The sequence below is a fragment of the Brachypodium distachyon genome, chromosome 2, assembly GCF_000005505.3.
Source record: "Brachypodium distachyon strain Bd21 chromosome 2, Brachypodium_distachyon_v3.0, whole genome shotgun sequence".
Classification (NCBI taxonomy): Eukaryota; Viridiplantae; Streptophyta; class Magnoliopsida; order Poales; family Poaceae; genus Brachypodium; species Brachypodium distachyon.
The window spans coordinates 45021961-45036472 of NC_016132.3; the positions used below are offsets into that span (position 1 = coordinate 45021961).

Below are 14512 nucleotides of genomic sequence, written 5' to 3' on the forward strand. Positions count from 1 at the left end.
AAACTCGCCGTCCGTGGCAGGAGCTAGCCTATAGTGCGTGTGTTGCCGGCAGGTGCTGCGCACAGGCGAGGAGGATCCGAGGAGGGAGCGGGGCGGCACGGCTGACGGGCCTTGTGAAAGGGCATTTCTCGCATAAATGGTTTTGGTGGTGATGACAACATGTTGTGTATCTAATCATGTGCTAAGCATTTCAGATTTTATAAAAAACTTGGCACAAGACGTTGTGTGGATCCTCAAGAAGGAAAGAAGCGTAGCCGTGTTAGGGGCTTTTTCGGTTTGATTTGAGTCGTAAGACATCGGTACTATTAAGAGGGAATTCAAAAGGGAAGGTAACGGGTGAATCACTTTTCACATACACAAATACATATATTGCACCCACCCAAAAACCCTACCCAAAAAGTGAGAGAAGAATCATATTTTCCATGTTCAGTTTCTGGACTGCCAGCACTCTAGGCACCGAAAGTTCCGCCAGAACTTCCGGTGGAACCTCCGGGTGCTCTCAGTTAGGGCGCTCTGAATTTGAACAAGTTCCGGCTATTTTTCGGAAGTTCCGACGATCCATCGGAAGTTCCGTCCTGACTCCGTCCACTGCATAACAACTTGATTTTGCAGACAACATATATATACCTCTTGGTCCCCAACGAGCTTTCTGCCCGAGCAAACAGCCAAGAACACCATTTCTCTACCCAAGGACACAAATAGCTTCAATCTCCAAGATCTCCCTCCCTTGCCACTCCCAACTCTTGATTCTTTGAGGATTGAAGGAGAAGATCTTAATCTAGGGTTTCACCAAGTTAAAAAATTGATTTCCCTTCTTTCGTTTGTGGATTTCATTTCTCTTGGGTATTTGGAAACCCTAGACGGAAGCGGTTGCCTCAAGCTATCTCTTGGTGTGACGAGCTTGGGGATTGGATTGTGAGCCTCCAATTGAGTTGTGAAGTTAGACCCGGTCAAGTTTGTAAGGGTTTGGACTTCGCCCCCCAAGGAAGCCACTAGTGGAGCTCACCTTACCTTTGTGGTGTTGTGAGAGAAGAATAGAGTGAGCCTTTGGGGCGTCTCTACATTTGTAGTAGAGCATTCCTCCAAACGGAGACGTACACCTACCCCAATCGATGGAACTCCGGTGAAATCTTCGTCTCTCGTGTGGTATCGCTTTTCACCCTTTACATTCTTGCAATCTTAACTGTGATATTATTGCTTCGGCTATTGCACTTCATACTAGGGTTGTATTCACTTTAGAGAATTTAGTAAACTCTAGGATTAAGTGTTTGTATCTTTCAAGAAAAGAAAAGGAAAAGGTAAAATTTGGCGGAAGGAGGAAAAAAATGGAGAACATGAAAAGAAGATGGGCCTGATTCGGCCTTGTTTGAAAAGGCGAGTCAAAAAAATCTTTGTTCATTATATGCATGATATTCTGAATTTTTTAATTTAAATGCAGGAATTGAAAAGAATTCGAACAACACCAATTCAAATGCATCTTCAAAATTCTGAGATGAATCATTGGGAATAAATGGAATAGTTTAAAGCTAGTAAAATAAAATCTCCATGTCCATAATGGATGCATTTTTATATCTTGGCTTTAACAAGCCTTTTCATTAACAGTTCGAATTAATTCAACCAAGATCCAAATAAAATATACACTTTAACTCTGTACATCTTGTGATTCAGGGAAAAATCAACTCAAACAAAACAGGATGTCACTGTACTGTTCATAGGACAGAAAGACTACCTCATGTGAAAATTAAATGGATTCATAGGAAGGCTTTTTGTGTGTGCGAAATAAAGGTTTGTGTAAGTGACAAAATTGATTCAACCAGTACCTTTCTTTCTAGATTCCCTCTTAATATTAAGGATGTCCTACAACTCAAATGAATCGAAAAGTTTGCTAAACACCGCTATGCTGCTTTCCTTTTAGCATTTTCTTTCCTCTGGAACGTCGATTTAAAAAACTATCAAACACGTAAACTACCCACCGAATGGAAACAGTGTAATCACCTAACGTACATTAGAGACCAATATCTCCCATGTACAAGAAATTTGGGTTTGATTCATTTGCTTCCATAAGCTATGTGCGGCCGGAAGAAATCCTTTTACCATAAATTGGAGTCCGGTTTCAATTTGCTTGCTACGTGCGGCCGGAAGAGAATTTTCTTTTACCATGAACTGGAATCCGGTTCTAATTCAACTAGGTGATTCTCCGCGCGTTGCTGCGGAAAGTTCTATATGCACATCTGGATATGATGTTAGGAACAAATGATAATAATACGATTAATTACAAAAGAAATATGAATATTGTAGGACAAAACGATTTTATCATTAGTAACACCTATGCAGCAAAACAATAGGAGCAGATCTTAAAGAGATTGACATACATATAAGAAAATATGTGCATCTGATGAAATATTTATACACAACGGGAAGAAGAAAAATCATAGGTATCAAATATTAAATTCAAAACGACCACCAAAATGGATTCCTGGTGGTTTATAACACATGATGTGGATGGTGATGTGGACACTTTGCATTCTCATGATCTGCATGATGTGGATGATGATGTGGAATGTCAAGCTTGCAAACATTTAATGAAGATAATGGGAATCAACTTTATAAATATTAGGTGAAATATTTATATACAATGTGAATGTGCAAAATCTTATGTATCAAAATATTAAATTCAAAAAGACCACCAAAATGGATCCCTAGAGGTCTACAACACATGATGTGGATGGTGATGTGGGCACTTTGCATTCTCATGATGTGCATGATGCGGATGATGATGTGGACACCTTATATGTCAAGCTTGTAAACATTTAATGAAGATAGTGGGGATAAACTTTATAGATATTACAGATATGTATACGTGGGCAACTAGAACTTCTTTCGGCTCCCCTTCAGGTAATCATCCCTTTGTTACAAGCTTAATTTTAATGCATGTTCTAAACTTAACTAATATCCGGTGAAAACCTCTCTACGATCCAAACTGTGAAAACTCTATCGAGGAAAGTTCGAAAAATTCTCAGAAAAATTACATACGTTAGAGAAGTGATGTTTTATATATGTGTCAAACTTGAAATTTTGCACGTTTGTAGAGCACCACAATTCCAACATATGACATTTGTAAGGAATTTTTTGAAAATTTTATGCATGGTATTCATGGAGTGTGAACAGTTTGCACCGATTGGGGGTTTTCACCGGATACGCCACCCTCTTTTAAACTCCCTAAATAGGACGTATCTTTCGTGCGTCTAGCTACAACGTAGGTAGGCGAAGTATCCGGTGAAAACCCTCATTCGGTGCAAACCATACAAACTTCATAAAAACCATGTTTAAAAGTCTCAAAAAAATAATACAAAAATACTATATGTTGGGAGTGTAATTTTCTACAAACCTGCAAAATTTCAAGTTCAAAATCAAAAGCATTTGGAAAGAATTAAAAAAGAAAAATTTAAAATGAATAGTGTGAAACACTGAAAGACCACTATTCATGTAGAATTTGTTTTTTCGCTACTACCAAACGAAATTGAGTTTGGACTTGAAATTTTACACATATATAAAACATCACTTTTCGAACATATGTAATTTTTTTTTGAGAATTTTTTGAACTTTTTGCGATGGAGTTTTCACAATTTGCACCGTAGAGGTGGTTTTCACCAGATACTTCGCCGTGTAGATATATATTATCTCTAGACAAATAAATATGACATATATTGTCCGAATAGAAAACTTTCTTTTTGAAGGAAAGACTGTAGGAGAAACCCCTAAAGCATAATTGTGAGTACATGATTTAAACCCTGATGGATAGAGTCATGCACGCATGACTACACCACCATACCAAGAGGTGTTTCTCTCCGAATAGAGAACTAAGTGCATACGTGTGTTCCAACTATTTAAAAAAATCAAGAATGGGATTAATGAAGACTCTTTAAAGAGAGAGAAATGAAATAAGACGCAACACATTCACATAATTTAGTTAGTATATCTGCATTGTTTGATCATGGTGGATCTATAATGTGATGGCCAAGATGAACAGAATGGTACATAAAGCTCTTATCAAGTAGACTAGATCATGATGGCGCGCGTTGCTGCGCCCGTCAGTTTTGACAATTTAATCCTCTCTCCGATCCTAAATTGTTGTTGAAATATTACATGTATCTAGACGCCTTTTAAGAGTAGATAGATCCATATTTGGGTAAATTTGAGACAACAATTTAGGATCGGAGGGGGTAATAGGAAAAACAAAAATATCTGAGAATGTTGCACCCATTCATTTTTCAGATTTTTTTTGACAATTTACGGAGACGTGAAATATGATAGTTATATTTGCACAAAGCCACTCATAGTTTCAACAATAACTATAATTGAGGCAGAGCAGCTTGAGGTACTCAACCTAAGGGATCAGGTTTCATATGGCAGCAAAAACATCTTTTCAAACGAGCACGAGTTCACAAAAATTCCATTGCATCTTAAATCCTCAAATCACATCTCAATGATACCCGTTAAACCAGATCAGTGTGCAGAAACTACTCTAATGATACCTCAAAAAACTGGTAGAAGGCACGCGATGATGTTCTCGTCAATCTACAAGGGAAAAATGATTTTGACTTGGATAACAACAGGAACATATATATGATACAATCTTAGCTGTTCAAATTTTAGTGCCAGACGAGAGAGGGATAACAATGACAGTCCACACGTATATCTGAAAATCATAACCAAATATTTTAGGATGATGCCTGATATTGCTTGGAGTATAAAATATTTTTCAGGGTAAGTATGACAAAACCGGCAGACAAGCGCATTGTATGCAAATTTATCTAGGTGATCAAAATTCTTCGACAGATATTTAGGAGAGATTCACAAATATACTTTATCAAAAGATAAAATTCTAGATAACAATATGGGTATATATATTAGAGAGAGAGAGATAGAGAGAGAGATTGACTATGTGAAGCAAATCTGTGGCACTATTCTGCAGGTAAGCAAACAAGGTTTTTTTATATCAACATCTAATTTCTTCACTATAGTCTCATGGGAGTGGACATACAAGAAGAATTAAGTTCAAAGAGTTGGTCTAGTTCCTCACAAAAAAGACCTATTCTATTGATGGACATCACATAAAATACGTTTTATGGCAAATTAGTTGATTATCAGTGTCGGGATTTTGTCTTCTCCACTGAATTGTCATGTTTGCAGGATTTGGATTGTAGAACTTCAAAGGTATCTCTGACTCATAGTTTACATAGTTTAGCTTTATCAACTACTCATATGATGCCATATGGAACAGTGCCATGACTTTATTTGGTTTCTAGAAACAAAATGTGTAAGACTCTGGTGTACAAACTATTTAAAGTACCATAAAAATGAAATTGGCAAGGGAAATATTTTTCATGCCGAACAATTTGTGGGTGGACTGGCGAGTAATTCTACAATTCATTACTATTGTCAGCATTGTGCAAGTGTTAGCTGATCTTTAATAGAGCTGTACATGGAGCTGTATCAGACTATCACATTTTCCTTTACACATGGATGGTCTAAATGCCTTTTAATATATTACCAGCTAAAGTTTAAGAAATTTGACTCCCTGTTTTATAAAAGGACATCATAAATTTATAAATGGGGCTAGTACTAAAAGATTGCATCGAGATAAAAACTGACCTCCAAGTGGGATTTTTCTTCGTGCCAAGCCAATATTGAAAGACAAAGAGATTTTTATAATTATAGAAAGACAGAATGTTTCAAAGCTGCCTGCGTCAACTATAAATTAGATCACACAGCTCATGGCCTCATACAACTTTCGTGGTCCTCTTTCTCACCACAACTTGAGAATTTGTCCTTTTTCATATCATAATATCATTACATCCGTACTCTTACTCTTTGGTGGGTTGGTCTGTTTGTCTTCAGTCTTCTTTCAGTACCTCGTCTCAATGAAAGGCTAATTAGAGAATACAATGTGGAAAGGTAAATTAGAAGATACATGTAACTCACACATACCAAGAGAGAATCAGAAATATACTTCATCGAAAGATAAAACTCTACATAGCAGCATAAGGTGGAAGCAAATATGTGGCACTGTTCTACAGATAAGCAAAAGAGTGTTACAAACCCTGCAATGAGACAAGCGCCATTCAGGGAGGTGGAGGGCAAGTCTGCAACTGATTTCTCACCTCTCGTACCGGATGAAGGGCACTGAGAACTTTGAATGATACATACAGTGCCTCCCATTGTGGGTGCTCGGGAACATTTCCTCAGTTTTAAGTTAATTTGTTCGAATTTTAGGCATAACATTACAGGAATGATACAAGAGATCCCCGGTCAAAAAAAAATTACACAAGAGATCAAATCTAAATCAGTGGTGTCCATTTCATTGGGCAGAGGAGTTTGCCTACAAACAACACATTTGTTAATTGCATGGCGAAGAGGAGGTGGAACATGTCATGTTGCTGCCGGTTAACCATAGATAATCTTCTCAGGTTCAAAATAATTTGGGGCCAATCTTCTTTCACCTAAAGAGAAACTTCATCGTTTTTCTAGACACCTTTACAAGGTAGCTGTGTTGCTATAATCACTACTCCCTCTGATACAAAATTTGAACTAAAGCAACGACAAGAAATTGGGATCGGAGGGAGACAAACCAACTCCTATGTCCTTGAAATTTTACTGTAGTTCACGCAAACCAAACCCAGGACATCACTGAATAGAATCAAGAGACCCCATTACTGTCTCCAGATCAAGAGACGGTAACCACGTTACTCTCTGACGCTCCAACAAAATAAGGAAATTATTATGACTCGTCGCCCCCGTCCCCAATAAGGACAGAACTAACAGAAATCACAGAATTGTGCTACTTTTGACCATCAAAGATCAGTAACAAACGAAGAACCCTAGGTTGATCGGAACATGAGGCATACAATTCATCGCCACTATTCTGTTACTGCCGAAATTGCTCCTCGTGATTAGAAGCTGACACAAAAATAGTAAAATCACGAACAAATATTGGGGGTTCGGGAAGACGGTACGCACCCTCGAAGTGTATATCCTTCATCATCTCTGGCGTGGGCCAGGCCAACTCTGAGCCTCTCTTCTCCATGGGCAACGTCGTCGGGCGTCGTTCGCTCGCTTTGCCACCGCAGCGGCGGGCTTTCCACGACCACGGACGATGGCGGGAGCAGCAACCGAGGCATCGGCGACGGCGGCGGGCCGCAGTGAGGAGACAGGCTGTTTCGCGGCAGGGAGGAGACGGCGGCTGCGCCGCGGCATGGAGGCGACGCCTCCCCAGTAACCCACCGGGGGCAGCAGTAACCAATGGCGGAGCACGCGGTCCGGCCTCCTCGGCTCCTCGCCATGCGGTCGATTGCGATGGAAGCGGAGAGTCGGACATCCAAGTGGCCCAGTCGGCCCCCAGCTTCAGCTTGGACAGGCAGCCCACGAGGCCCGATCAACAACAGGCCTTAGATTATTTTTTTCGGGAGCAGCTGTCCATAGGACGAAAGCCTATGCATGGACGGACGGATTTTGCCCAGTGGCCTGATCGGACGGCCGAGAAGGCTGATGGCGTGAGAAGCCTCAGGATGCTCAGTTTTACTGTCCTGAATAAAAAAAGCAAGACTATTTTGTATGGATTTTATTTCTAAAATACATTCAAGTAGGTGTACCATGTTCGTTCTCTCTCGGCTCACATGGCAGGCTAGCGATGCCCTGCCCACTCATCAAACTAGAATGACACCAAGCCACGGCCTCCTCGCCAAGACCAACAAGATTGACCGGAGCGGCATCGAAGACCACTCGGTTCCTATGTTTCTAGATCAACCAAAATATTTCTATAAAAAAATCCAATCCCTAAAGAGGCAAACTGACCAAAACCCATAGGCCACAATAGGCTAGGTGAGTTTTCGCTTTTCAACATATCTTCGTATCAGCATTTGACGACATGGACTTTTTATATGTGAGTCGAGGTGCGGGAAAGATCACGATTTTCAACAAAGTTGACCAACAGTATGTCTACATCCTCTCTGCATGTTAGTTTGCATTTAACAAAGTTCGACACTTTTGTGTTGCCGGTCATGTTAATTAAATGCAACTCTCTTGCTAAACCATATATTGACACTGATAATTCAGAAAATTCAGTCTTTCTCATGCAGAAGATCTATATCACCAAAAACAAGTAAAAAAACTACTATTTTTGTCAATTAGAAAAAAAAATACAAATATAACAAATTGAAACATTGAAAGAAACATTATACGAGTCTACATACATACATCTACACCTAATAAAGCAAGTAACGTTTCCTTCGTCATTCGTCATTGTCCGTCTCACCTGTCGCCCCGGCCGAGTCTCCAACTCTAATTTCGTCCGTCGGCCTTACATGTGGGTCCTCCCTCCTCCTCTCGATCGAACGCAGGCACCTCTCCCCTCTTTTTTCTACCGTTCCGAATCCCCAGGAGGCCAAGACCAGCGGCCGCCTCCCTCCCGCGGCCTAAACTGCCCCGCCTCCCCCATAGTCCGTTGCCCTCCGCAGAGACGCCGCATCGGCCACGGCCTTCCTCCCTAGACACCTCATCTGCCGTCCTACACGGCGCCGCGGCGGAGGAAGGGGGAGTGGACCTTGGCGGCGGTGAGCAGGTGCGTGGTGACGAGCCGCCTCGCCCGGCTCCAGTACTCGCCATAGGGCACAAAGGCAACGTCGACGTCGCCGCCGAGGAGAGCGTTGGGCATGCGGGAGGCGAAGAGGTTGTCGTGCGTGCGGAGGATGGCCTTAGCGGCGCGAGGGGTGGAGATGACGAGGTTGCGCACCAGGGCACCTGGCCGTAGCGGAGGAGCGGGAGGCCGCGGCCGTACTTGGCGGCGCGAGGCGCGCGCCGGGCGAGGGAGACGTCGGGGAGGAGCCGACAAGGTGCAGGTGGCCAGTGAGGATGAGCCCCAGAGGCGAAGTAGGGAGATGGCGGAGCCGGTCATGATCGACGTCCAGGTCCGGCGCTTGCTTGCGACCACTCGGTCTTGAGTAATTCTGGTGTAGCAGGAAGAGGAGGAGCGGGAATATCAGCGAAGCAAGAGACAGAGTAGAGGTGCTTGTGGAGAAGCCATTACGTGCGTAATGACTAATTTCACTAATCGTTTATACTCCTGGAAGGGATCGATGGAGTGGGAATGGAGCCTGTTGTCCGGACTCAAAAATTTCTTATGACCAACCATACAGAAGGCGCGAGTGGTAAATATAAAATAAGTGTATACATTTGGTTTTCATTAAGACGAGAAAACTAAATACAGCACACATGGAAACCAAATACTCCTACTCCTTCCGATCCATATTAGTTGTCGAAATATTACATTTATCTACACGCTTTTTTTAGAACACAATACAAACGCAGACGCTCACACACACGCATACACTTACCCCCATGAATGCACCCACGCACGACCTACCCCTATGAGCACCTCCGAAAGGCTAAGCCGGCAGATCTTGAGAGATTGACGAAGTCACCGCAGGCGCCTCGTTGTTGACGGATACGTCACCTACCACTGAAAGAATAGTGGCGGTTAAATTCTGAAATAATCCAGGTAAATGTGACACCCATGTCAAGTTTAGGATTTGAACCTGAGCGGGCTGGTTCCACCACAAGGAACCAGGCCGCCTGAACTAGGCTCAGTTCACTATCTACACGCTTTTTAGACATAGATACATTCATATTTGGTCAAATTTGAGACAATTAATATGAATTGGAGGGAGTACTTGTTTCAAATGTTCACATATAGGGAGCACCAAATAGTGTAAACCAAATTCTTGTTGTTTTGCAGCAGGAGATAAAGCAACGGTCAAGAATCTTACATGCTGGTATGGCGGCAAGGATGCGTGTCCTTGAATGTTTGGAACTTGTCAATCATGTTTTTTTTCATGTGTTCCAATGCTAGGTCCATAAGAACATTTCATTACATACAAGTGGAGAATAGAACACCGTCTATATAGACAACATTCGATGGGGGGAGGAGCGGGGGGGCCAAATGTGAGGCCAACGGACGAAATTTGAATTACAACGACGGAAACGTTCCCTCCTTTATTATCACTAGGTAGATAGTTAGAAAGTAAATGACATTTTGATTATCTATTTACTCGTTCATTTCGATTGAACATCAAATTATGTCGTTGTCTTTATTACAGACATGTGAACGAAAAAAATTAAAAAGCCATGGCAACTCACGGACAGTGCATTAGTACGTACATACATACATAACACATCAATCTATTAAAAAATCATTTTATTATGCAATTCCAGCCGCACAATTTGAGCATGTCACCTCGCTAGTTTGTACATACACTGCGCACGTGCCTTTGTTGTACTTACGGTCATTTCGCGTAGTTTGTCCTAGCCGGTGATGCCCTAGCGACCAGTCTACCTAATTCGTACAAACCAGCACCGTGGAGTTATGATGTCGCCAAAATGAGCTCATCCTGACAAACTTCCAAAATGAGCTTACCAGGTTGCTCTTCAAACACCATATAAAGCATGACAAGCACACGCGTGAGTTCTTATCGGGAGGATCGGAGCTCCAAATCTCCAATGGTCTTTGGCTCTTTGCCATGGCTAGCTACGTTCGTCACTCTGGCTCCGATGGACGCACCATGTGCAGCCAACGCATTTCAGAGCTTTGGGCCAGCATTTCTACACGAGAATCGGAGGGTAAATATACATACTGGACCTGATTAATTCTTCTGTTGCATGCTCATTTTCTCATCCGTATAGTATCTTTCCGGTAAAGAAATTTTTATTGGTTTCGGTTTTGTAAATCTGCAGAGAGCTGGTACGGTTCGTATACCGCCTACATGGATTCATCTCGAGAATCATCTGCCCGTTCCACCGCCATGATTAACTGTGTCTGATCTGGGAGCCAATTAGCTCATGTAAGATGATCGAAACAACCAACTCACGGGATATTTTTTTTCTGCTCTGCTGATTTTCATGCTTTTCTGTGGGGCCGGTCAGTCGTCCGTCGCAAAATGAAAAAGAGGCAATCGATTGCTCTCCGTGGAACTGGCATGAAGCCAGACTAAATAGTATTACTTTCGATCCACCAATCTGCACTAAATCTCCGATATCTATTATGGATCAGAGTGAGTACCAAGTAATCACGGCAATTGGAGGTTCGGTTTGAGAAATCACAATACAAAAATACTTTGCTGGCATAAAAAAATAATTTCTATTTCTTTTAACAAATATATTTTGCACAATGGAAATAATATTTAAAATGCAAATGGTTCACTGAGCACCCGAGAAAAACTAAAATAGTGGTATGTGTTTTTGACAGTTCTGACCTCTGTTTCAAAATATGTCCCCATCCCAGTACCCCTATATGTGTTCATAACGACAATAACCGTTGTCTATGTTAAATCACATAAAATCGATCAGAAAAGGGAAAATCTTGAAAAAAATAGCAATAAATAAACATATTCTGTAATAGGAAAATATGTTGAAGTTTTTTAAAATTGAAACCCTAGCCGTTGTGGTTCCTTGATATGTACTCTAGTTTTAGGCCGGACTAGTATACTTCAGGCGATCAGCAACTATCTACGTTATTTTTGGCCATGTGGCAACCGCCTGATGGGTCCAACCGGCCAATCTTGCTCTCAACAGCCTCAAATCTCACAATCTGTATTCTATGTTCGTAATTAACTAAATAGTTGTGGTTACGTGGTACATGAGAAAATTTCGAAAACATTCTTAAAATCTTATTGGTAGTGAAGATTCTATCGCGTGCCCATTTAAAATGTCAACTCCAAATTAGATATATTTTGCAAAGAGTAGTGACAAGTTTATCTTACGTGTACATCCATCCGAGGTTGGAATAGTGTGGAATTTGAGAATTTTCAAGAACTTGATATAATCTCCCTATGGGATCATGTTCTCTATAATTTCTTTATTTTGTTACGGTCTCTCCACTACAAGGTTACTGGATCTAGCACGAGGTACAAGCTGTGTGGTGGGGGTGGGTAGACAAATTGTGCACCCATGTACAAAATGGGAATGTAAATCCTCACCGTGCCTATGTACTTGCATGGCTAGCTCTTCAGCACTACCTCCGTTTGTAAATATGAGAAGTCTTAGCGTTGTTCTAAGTCAAATTTCTGCAAGTTTGACCAAGTTTATTGTGTAACAATATTTATAACTCCAAATTATTTTTATTAAATCTGTCATCATATATATATTTTTTCATGGTATTCTCATTTGATATCTAGATCTTAATAATTTTTGTATACACTTGATCAAACTTGAAAAGTTTGACTTAGAACAAAGTTAGAACTTATTATATGTAAAAATGGAGGAATTATTACGTATTTTGCAACTTGTGCCATATCGCTTGGAATTTCTTTGAAACCAAAGGACTCGATTCATTGATTAAGTAGAGTCAAAATTGTTCCATTAATGGAAAAACTACAAGGAAATATAGCATTAGCCAGTGGCTATTTGTAACCACATTGTTTGATAGCTATATATATTGGTTGTTACAACCAACATTGTTATCTATTGACATGTCCTTTAGTGACCAATGATCGAAAAGTTGGTCGCTAGATACTTTTTAGCGCTAGAGTGTTGTGACCAAGTAGTGTCGATGACAATATATCAATACTAACCAATTTTAGACTCATAGCAATCAATCCCATTAGTGGTTAAATATCATATCTTCAGCAGTGAAACAATGTGAAAATCCATTCAAACGGCATGATGTTTAAATTTGAGAGCTCCCACCACTTATGTCTCTTCTGTTTGCTTGTGGGATTCGCAAAACGTGTGAATGGAAAAGACGTAGGATTATAGTGCCATGTCATCTTGATTTATTATAGGATCCTATAAATTTTCGATTTGCACATGAAAAGTGTAGGACTTCTTACCAAAAGATTTGACCGTTTGTTTTTTTAAAATAAAATCTGGTACACATAAATTCTAAGAAAAAATCTCCTGGTTTCCAGTTCTTGAAACAAACAATCCACGGTAGAAATTACAGTTACTAAGGACTTAGGCCTCTGTGGGTGCTATGTCTTGCAGCCATTGAGTTGTGAGACCGGTGGCAGGTAGATGCGTTAGCTGTGATGTTACTTGGCATCACAGCTTTTCTAAAATTCCATTGAACTTTTTGTTATTTCTCAGAGAAAAAAGATTTTGAAAAGAATGACATTAGAGGTTGTGTGTCTGTCACCGCCACTTTGTCCCAGGAATGCAGCCCCGTAAAGGGAAAAACACAATGTGTCGTGTCAATCCAATTTTCTTTGGCGGTCAACTGTAACTATAACACTAGGGAAATAGTAAGTGACTTGGATTATACTAATCCAAGTCATTTATTTCCGGACAGAGGGAATACTATGTCATGAAAAATGGCACAATTGGTTCACTGAACCCTGACTTGCAAATCGAACCTAAACAAGGAGTCATTTCCGGACGGAGGAAATACTAAGTCCATTTTAAACCCTGTGCTTGTAGAGTGGATCCAATCAAACCCTGACCTGCAAATCCCTGAACTTAGTACCCTGAACTTCCTAATCCCGGTCATTAGTGCCCTTAAGTGGTTTGCCAAACAGGGATACATGCTCCCACAGCCACCGAACTGTTCAAAATGAACACTTCAGAAAAAAAAAAGACAAAAGAGAGAGTCGATCGAAATTGATACCAACGAGAGAAATTAACTGGAAATTGAGCTTATCAACGCATCCACACAGGCATAATACCTTCTTCCAGGATTTCGCGGACTCCATGAAATCCACCTCGGCGCTTCACGTCGCGCGCAAAGGCAGCACTTTGTTAGCTCATACTCCATCGGATCTTCACGATACGGCACCGACGAATGCCTATTTCCCACGGTGCCTCTCCCCCATCGACGACCGCCGCTCGACACAGACCCGGATGACATCTCCACCGCCGCCGTCGACGACTGCGGGACGCAAATCCTTGTTTTTTTTTCTCCGAATTGCAAACTGTTAGTTTCTTATTCCGAAGTGGTAAACCTTCTTATCCAACGTGGCCTGGACAATCCTAGCTTAGACCCTGCCACGTCAGCAATCCTGGGGCTAATTCTACTTAAGGGCACTAATGACCGGGATTTGAGAGTTCAGGGATTTGCAGGTCAGGGTTCGATTGGATCCACCACTACCAGCACAGGGTTTAAAATGGATTTTACTCTTTTTTTTCGATGAGGCCAGTTCACTTCTGTTCTATCCATCCTCCGGCTGATAGTCCATTGGCTAGTTCACTTCTGTCCAGGCTCCAGATGGTAGTACAGTACTTATTTTTAAGAGATAAAATGTCTAGTTAACGATATCTTGAATTGAAGGAACCTGTAAGAAAGTGTTCGGCAAAGAGCACGACCGTGTGAGTTACTCCCCTACGGTAGTCTGACTGTCTGAGAATGAGAAGTCGCAAACATGTGACTATGTGAGCATGTCCGTTCAAAAATCAAATCTGCACTCAAACGCTAGCGTAGTAGAGATGTGCAGCCACCTACGAACATGATAGTTTGATCTGGTAATGT

General features: G+C 41.2%; 1 long non-coding RNA gene across 3 annotated transcripts; it reads right to left on the bottom strand.

The window, feature by feature from the left end:
* Window positions 1-4439: 4439 nt before the first annotated feature.
* On the bottom strand, window positions 4440-9967 carry LOC104582822. Of its 3 annotated transcripts, none has more exons than XR_002964047.1 (3): window positions 9825-9839; window positions 5656-9517; window positions 4440-4699 (listed from the first exon to the last, which is right to left on the bottom strand). It is a non-coding gene; the product is annotated as an uncharacterized LOC104582822 (long non-coding RNA). The 3 variants fall into 3 exon arrangements; XR_002964046.1 differs by lacking the exon at window positions 4440-4699 and having other exon boundaries at window positions 5652-5932; window positions 7021-9517; window positions 9825-9958; XR_002964045.1 differs by lacking the exon at window positions 4440-4699 and having other exon boundaries at window positions 5691-9517; window positions 9825-9967.
* Between the last annotated feature and the right edge of the window lie 4545 nt (window positions 9968-14512).